This window comes from Equus caballus, chromosome 1 (assembly GCF_041296265.1).
Source record: "Equus caballus isolate H_3958 breed thoroughbred chromosome 1, TB-T2T, whole genome shotgun sequence".
Classification (NCBI taxonomy): Eukaryota; Metazoa; Chordata; class Mammalia; order Perissodactyla; family Equidae; genus Equus; species Equus caballus.
In genome coordinates, this window is record NC_091684.1 from 47,248,053 (window position 1) to 47,255,449 (window position 7,397).

The 7,397-nt window shown below is 35.3% G+C and overlaps 1 long non-coding RNA gene across 1 annotated transcript in view; it reads right to left on the bottom strand.

Annotated features, from left to right (window-relative positions):
• Positions 1 to 6,281, bottom strand: part of LOC138923514 (uncharacterized) — a 139,764-nt gene extending 133,483 nt beyond the window's left edge. Inside the window, exons 1-2 of the long non-coding RNA XR_011437200.1 lie at positions 6,034 to 6,281; positions 1,114 to 1,218 (exon numbers count right to left, since the gene is read on the bottom strand). This is a non-coding gene — a long non-coding RNA (uncharacterized lncRNA). The remainder of the gene's footprint in view (positions 1 to 1,113; positions 1,219 to 6,033) is intronic.
• Positions 6,282 to 7,397: the final 1,116 nt, after the last annotated feature.

Here is a 7,397-nt window from a genome sequence, read left to right on the forward strand (position 1 = left end):
CTTTATATGTGGTACGCCTACCACAGCATCGCTTCCCAAGCGGTGCCATGTTTACACCCAGGATCTGAACCAGCGGACCACGGGCCACCGAGAAGCAGAAAGTGCTCACTTAATTGCTGCGCCACCAGGCCAGCCCTGAGTTTTTTTCATATTGATGGAGCATCATTTCCCAACACACAAGTAACTGTATTATAATTGCCCTTTATAACTCACAGAAACATAAATCCACTTGGCTTATTAACAAACCATGGCTTATTAACAAACCATCTTGCTAAACCCCAGCTGAGCATCAGCACAAATAAGGTAATAGAACATTTTCACCCTTTCTTTAATTCATTAAATTATAAAGAAAACAGAAAAGCCACATTTCTTCCAGACATGAGTAAGGTCACATAAGAGCCTTTAGAAACTATTGACTCAATAAAAGCAGTAATTGCTGAATTCAAAATAACTTATGAAAAAGCCTTAAGTTCTGGACCCGAGGAAAATATAACGTAAGAAATTTGTTTCGGAGCACATACCAGCCGAGTTATACCCTGTTCTAGTATTTCTTTGGTACTTTGTTTAAGTTCCAAGTTCCCCCATGCTATCACCAATAACCAGGTAGACAATGTAGAGTTGCCAGACATTATTAGTAAGACACAGAGTTTCTATTATTTTCCTCATTTCCTGCTCAAATCACCATTCTCTAAGTCACTACTCAATACTCTTTATGTACTATTCCACCAGTGTCATTTAATGTGATGATACAATAAGTTAAATCACTCTCTTATTTCAATGAAAGCTAGTCAATCCATTACTTGAGTAGCTTGAGAAGTTAAGAGGAAAAGGTGAAACAAACAAAATGGGACTAGTCGCTCTTATCTTGGCCCTGCTGCTCATTCGCTGGGTAATCTTGGATAAGTGATTAAGTCATCCTGAACTTCAATTTCTTTATCTAAAAATGGGAATAATAATTATTTTCTTGTAAACTGCTTACAATTATTTTTGATAAACATGAAATGACAATGTGAAAGATATATGTAAACAGTGAAACACCAAGTAAATAGGTATTTCTGGGCTTCTGGAGAAGAAATTTCTATTTGAGAAAGAAGATAGGCAAAAATTTCTCACCCTTATCTTTTCAGGGTTGTCTTCCAAAGATGCAATGTATCCTCAGGTTCCCCCATGATGCCAATAGTGTCCACCAATGACTTATTTGTCCTGTAGTATTATCTGCTGTTAAGAGGGTGGTTAAGGAAGTTAGAATTATTTTTTCTCACTGTAGAATTTATTTTCTCCCGCAGTCATTATTATTAAGGTGTCAAGTACTATACTAAGTGATATGAAGCCCTAATCTTATTAATTTCGTATTGCTTTAATCATATATTGTAGTGATTACTATCATTCATATTTTATGAATGAGAAAACTGAGGCATGGATGGATTCAATCATTTATATCAGGGCACATGGCTGATAATGTGGAGCAGGTTTTGAATCCAAACACCAAATGCCAAGTTTAAGCCCTTAAAATTGACATATTGTTTCACATTTTCCAAGATAATCACTGATATTTAGTAAGTCTTGTTCCAAATTATGTATCTATGATTGTCAGGAGTAAGAAGTTCAATAAAAATACTCTCAAAAAAGACATCTTCAACTTTGAAGTATATAATACAGTACTATTGACTATAATCACAACGCTGTCATTAGATCTTCAGGACTTCTTCGTCCTCTAACTGCAAACTTGTACCGTTGGACCAACTTCTCTTCATATATATATGCCACATCTTCATCCACTCATCCGTTGATGGACACTTAAGGTTGTTGCCATATCTTGGCTATTGTGAATAATGCTGTGGTAAACATGGGAGTGAAGATTACCTTTTCAATACCCTGTTTGCATTTCCTTCGGATATAAACTCAGAGGTGGGATTGCTGGAATACGTGGCAATTCTATTTTTAATTTTTTGAGGAACCTGTATACTGTTTTCCAAAGGGGCTGAACCAATTTACCTTCCAGCCAACAGTGCACGGGGTTCCCTTTTCTCTACATCCATGTCAACACTTGTTATCTCTTGTCTTTTTAATAATAGCCATTCTAACAGGTGTGAGGTAATATCTCATTGTGGGTTTGATTTGCAGGTCCCTGATGATGAGTGACGTTGAACATCTTATTTACTTTTTGGCCAATTGTATGTCTTCTTTGGAAAAATGTCTATTCAGTTCCTCTGCCCATTTTTTAATCAGATTTTTTACCCATTTTTTGCTATTGAGTTGTATAAGTACTTTACATATTTTGGATATTAAACCCTTATTAGATATATGATTTGCAAATATTGTCTCCCATTCCAACTACCTTTTTATTTTGTTGATGTTTTCCTCTGCCATGCAGAAGCTTTTTAGTTTGATGTAGTCCCACTTGTTGATTTTTGCTTGTGATTTTGGTGTCATAGCCAGGAAATTGCTGCCAAGACCAATGTCAGAGGAGCCTTTTCCCTGTGTTTTCTTCTACGAGTTTTTATGGTTTCAGGTCTTACATTTAAGTCTTTAATCCCTTTCAAGTTAATTTTCATGAGTGTTGTAAGATAAGGGCTAAGAGACAAGATTTTAAATGTTCTCATCTCAAAAAGAAATGATAATTATGTGACATGGAGCTTTTAGCTAACGCTATAGTGGTAATCATATTGCAATATAAAAGTGTATCAAATCAACACTTTGTACACCTTAAACTTACACAGTGTTATACGTCAATTATATCTCAATAAAAAAAGACATCATCAACTCATTAATATTACCTCATTTCTCAGATGTAGGGCCTCAGTTTTTCCTTTTGTAATATCAGTTCCTTAGTAATTGATACTAACCTCTGGTAGAGTTAACACTATGTATTTTAATAGCAACAGTAGATCAAAATCATTGACTGTTTTTGAAATAACTGGAAATAAGTTAAATTTAAATTTTAGATGTCCATCGCTATCACAAATGAGAGATACATTTATCTTAATTATGAAGCCTAATAAACAATTCTAAGTGGGAAATCTATCCAGCAGTGTGTTTCTAAAATAATTGGTCACAAGAGCTTACTTGAGCTGACTAAAAGTCAACATTACCTTATTGGAATAATTTTGGTTCTGTTTCCATAGTAATAGTTTTTCACACAAGATAATACCATAAATATCCAATAGCTTTTAATTTTTGTTGCATACAACCACAGTGTTGCCTTATGAACAAATCATGTGTCTGAAATACTTGAGCTTTTGAGTAAAGATGAAAGCACCATTCTATTTCATCATATCTATCATTCTGTTCTGGAATATAGTCACTATATAGAGTCACATACAGTTAATTCTTTTTTTTTTCTTGATGTTGTTTTTATCTGAAATTTAATAAGCATCATTAGGAAACAAATATTCTACAGAAATGGGTATTGAAGACCAGGTCAATTATGCAAGTATAAATGCAACACAGATAAGATGTAAATAGATTGAAACATATCACAAATAGCGGTATGGTTGAAAAGAAAGAGATTTAGTGTGGACAAACTCAACATGAGTCATACTGAAGGATAAAACCTTTTCACTACTCTTCCCAGTTTTAATGGAAGTATTCTCTCATAAACAAAGAAAGGGAGACTTTCAGTTTGTATTAGTAAATCTCCCTCTTGAGTGTGATGTTCATTTCTAGCTTCTGTTCTTAGACAAACTGAAGAAAGGTAACTAAAAGAGTTAATGGTCTGACTATCTTAAAACAACTCAAATGTTAAGACAACCTCAAGATGTGTAGCCTGTGGGCTAGAAGATACAACAATGGATTTGAAGAACATGAGTGTTTTCAAATTATGGGAGAAATTACTCTGTGCCTTTTGGGAACAGAAATGGACTTCAATAGTTATATGAAGTCATATGGAAGCAATTTTTGACACCAAAAAAAAACCCCACCTGATTCTTATTTTCTTTTTATATAAGCACTTTACTAGCTCATTTATATATATTATGACATTTAATACTCCAACAGTTACATAAATATATATCATATTTTTATAGAAAAGAAAGTTGTAGTTCAGAGAGGGTAGGTAACTTGCCAAAAGTCATACAGCATCTAATTATTGAAATCGACTCTGAACTAGCTATGCTATGTTTATTTCACTGTACTAAGCTACCTCCTTATAGATTCTTTTATACTAAGAAAAATGTTATCTGGATAATATCTTTTTGCTGTTAGGTCTATAAGAAAAATCAAAAGTATTTTGGATTGCTTCAGTTTTCAATAAAATTCCTTCTGCACCTAATTTTAGTTACTTGAAAATATCTCCAAAGTATACATATTCTTATAGCAAAATTTAAGATTTTTTTTTTAAATCCTCAAATTTCCTAAAAATATGTAGGGTTCCATCTTTGGAAAGAGATGAATTAAAAGACTAGTTGAAGGGCTGACCCTGTGGCCTAGTGGTTAAATTGGGTGCACTCTACTTCAGCTACCCAGGTTTAGTTCCTGGGCATGGACCTACACCATTTACTGGTGGGCATGCTGTGGCAGTGACCCACATACAAATTAGAGGAACACTGGTATAGATGTTAGCTCAGGGTGAATCTCACTCTGCAAGAAAAAAAAAAAATTGTCGAAGTCCATTAGACACTCTGTGCTTCTACACTAGGTAGTATATTTCTTTATGTCCACATGATGATGAATTAAGTCAAGGAATAACTATTTAGTCCTATTGCTGAATATAATGAATTTATATTTATTTCTATTATGTTGGTTCTTTAAGTAGATGGCTTACAATGTAATGCATCTTGTTTTCAAATTCTCTAGGTTACAAAGTCTGAGTTTATTCCTTTGCCTACCGTAATTCAGAGTCTTCAGTGTAATCGTAGGGATTGACTACAGTGGTTTACAGAAAGTCTGTATTTGCTCGAATACACAAGCAAAGAAAAAACAGTCCATACCCAATAGAACACACATCAGTGGCTATTCCTCAAGTCTCTGATTCTTTTCTTAAATTAATTGTTATATGCCTTATAATGTGTGTGTGTGTGTGTGTGTGTGTGTATGTATAACACAGGGTCAAGAAAGTAAAAGAAATATAGGATTAGGACTGTTTTGGTCAAAGAAGAGGATCTGAGTCAGTTTTAGGAAACCATATTCATTATGCAGTTGTTATTGTTGGTTGACTAATGGGATCAACTTTAATTGGCTGGTTCTTTGTAAAAGGGTAGCTAGCTTTGCAAACAATGATTATATTTCAAACATGTGACTTTCTAAATACCAGCTTCAACTTTGTAGTTTAGAATGAGCTCAAATTGCTAATTCAACAATTTACATGAGTGAGGAGAGAAGAGTCTACTATAAAACCTCTATTGCAATTCCAACTAAAATAATGACTTTGCTATGAAAGCATATTGATTAAATCGTGTGATAGAGCATCCCTGCATAGCTCCGATCTAAAATGTCTTGAAAACAACTGAACTACAAGTAAACTAATTCAATGACATACGAATAGAGACAGAATACGTATGCACATTGGTCTTGCTTTTGAAATGCAAAGCTCTTTACCCTACTAGCACACTTTTAAGTAATGTACATTCTGAGCACTTGTCTGCTTGATACCTCAAGGGACCAGGTACTTCAGGGAACAAAATATGCTGCATAATCTGTATGAAAGAAAGCCATGTGTTCCAGAAATCCTGCCTGTTACATAAATTAAGCCACAATTTATCTTTGATTTGTGAATATATAATACCCATATTTAGAATTATGAATCCAACAGGTTGTATTATGCAAATGGAAACTTATACATCACTTTTAACTGTCAAAGACATTAGGTTAGTGCTTACCCTGATGGTTGACTATCAGGTCCATAATTTTACTGGCAAAAAAAAATAAAAACAGCTATTTTCATACAAAAAACTGCAGTCATCAAGAATAAATTAATAAAAGCCATTATAATACAAAAAAGCTTTTTGTATTTATGTCGGTTTATGCTATCCCTAAATGTGAATGCACAGCAAATAGTGAAACAACTTGTTATAATAACTATGAGAATATACTTACATGGTCAAAAACATCCTTGAGGGGCCAGCCCAGTGGCACAGCGGTTAAGCGCGCACATTCCGCTTTGGCCGCCCGAGTTCACCAGTTTGGATCCCGGGTGCATACATGGCACCGCTTGGCAAACCATGCTGTGGCAAGTGTCCCACGTATAAAGTGGAGGAAGATGGGCACGGATGTTAGCTCAGGGCCAGTCTTCCTCAGCAGAAAGAGGAGACTTAGCAGCAGATGTTAGCTCAGGGCTAATCTTCCTTAAAAAGAAAAAAAAGAAAATTCCTTGGAAAATCATTGATTGTGGTAGGCAGAATTCTAAAGTGGCTGCCATAATGTCTACCCCTTGGTATTTCTCCCTTGGTTATATTATATCACATGGCAAAAGGATTTTCCAGAAATAACTAAGGTCACTTATTAGTTAATCTTAAAATAGAGAGATTCCCTGGGTAGGGTTAACCTAACCACATGACCCCTTCTTAGCACAGGGTTTTCTCTTGCTGGCCTCAGAGAAACCAGGTCCTCAACCAGAAATGATGTAATGCATCTTGTTTTCAAATTCTCTAGGTTACAAAGTCTGAGTTTATTCCTTTGCCTACCGTAATTCAGAGTCTGTGAATTAACCCTCGGGATTGACTACAGTGGTTTACAGAAAGTCTGTATTTGCTCGAATACACAAGCAAAGAAAAAAGAGGGGCCTCAAACAGGCCCATGCTATTCACCCTAGTTTGAAAACAATTTTAAAAAGTGAGAAGGCAGAAATTACAATGAGAAATCTGACCAACAATCACTCAGGCAACAGTTAGGCTGCTAAAGTTAATAAGATTACAAAGATTTGAGTGTTTAAACTAATATGATATGAAGAGGTTATGTCAACTTTGGCTGAATGTCTTTTTGGAAATGGATGTTATGTCTGGCTGGGAACACGCTTCCCCTACACAGAATTATAACAATGAAACTTATTGATAGAGTCTTAATGGAAGCTATGGTTAGAGGTATGAGTTGATAAAATTAAGACAAAAATTTGATAAAATTTGGTACATTTAAATTGGCTTTATGTGAAATGATTTCATCTCTTTTGCCTGATTGCATTATGGGGATAAATCTGAGGAAGTTCAAGAGGTTCAGAGCATGAGAGGGATTTGAGGTGAGAGACATTCTTTGTTGTTGAAATGCAGGGGGCCAAGGGCAGTGTCCTGAAAGCAGCCTCTAGAAGCTGAAAGGAGTCCGCAGCTAAGCCAGCAAGAAAAGGGGAACTTCAGTCCTTGAACCTCAAGGAGCTGAATTCTGCCAACAATTTAAATGAGCTTGGCAGAGGATTCTTCTCCAGAGCCTATAGAGATGAGGCCAGCCTGGCCAAAACCTTGATTTAGGCT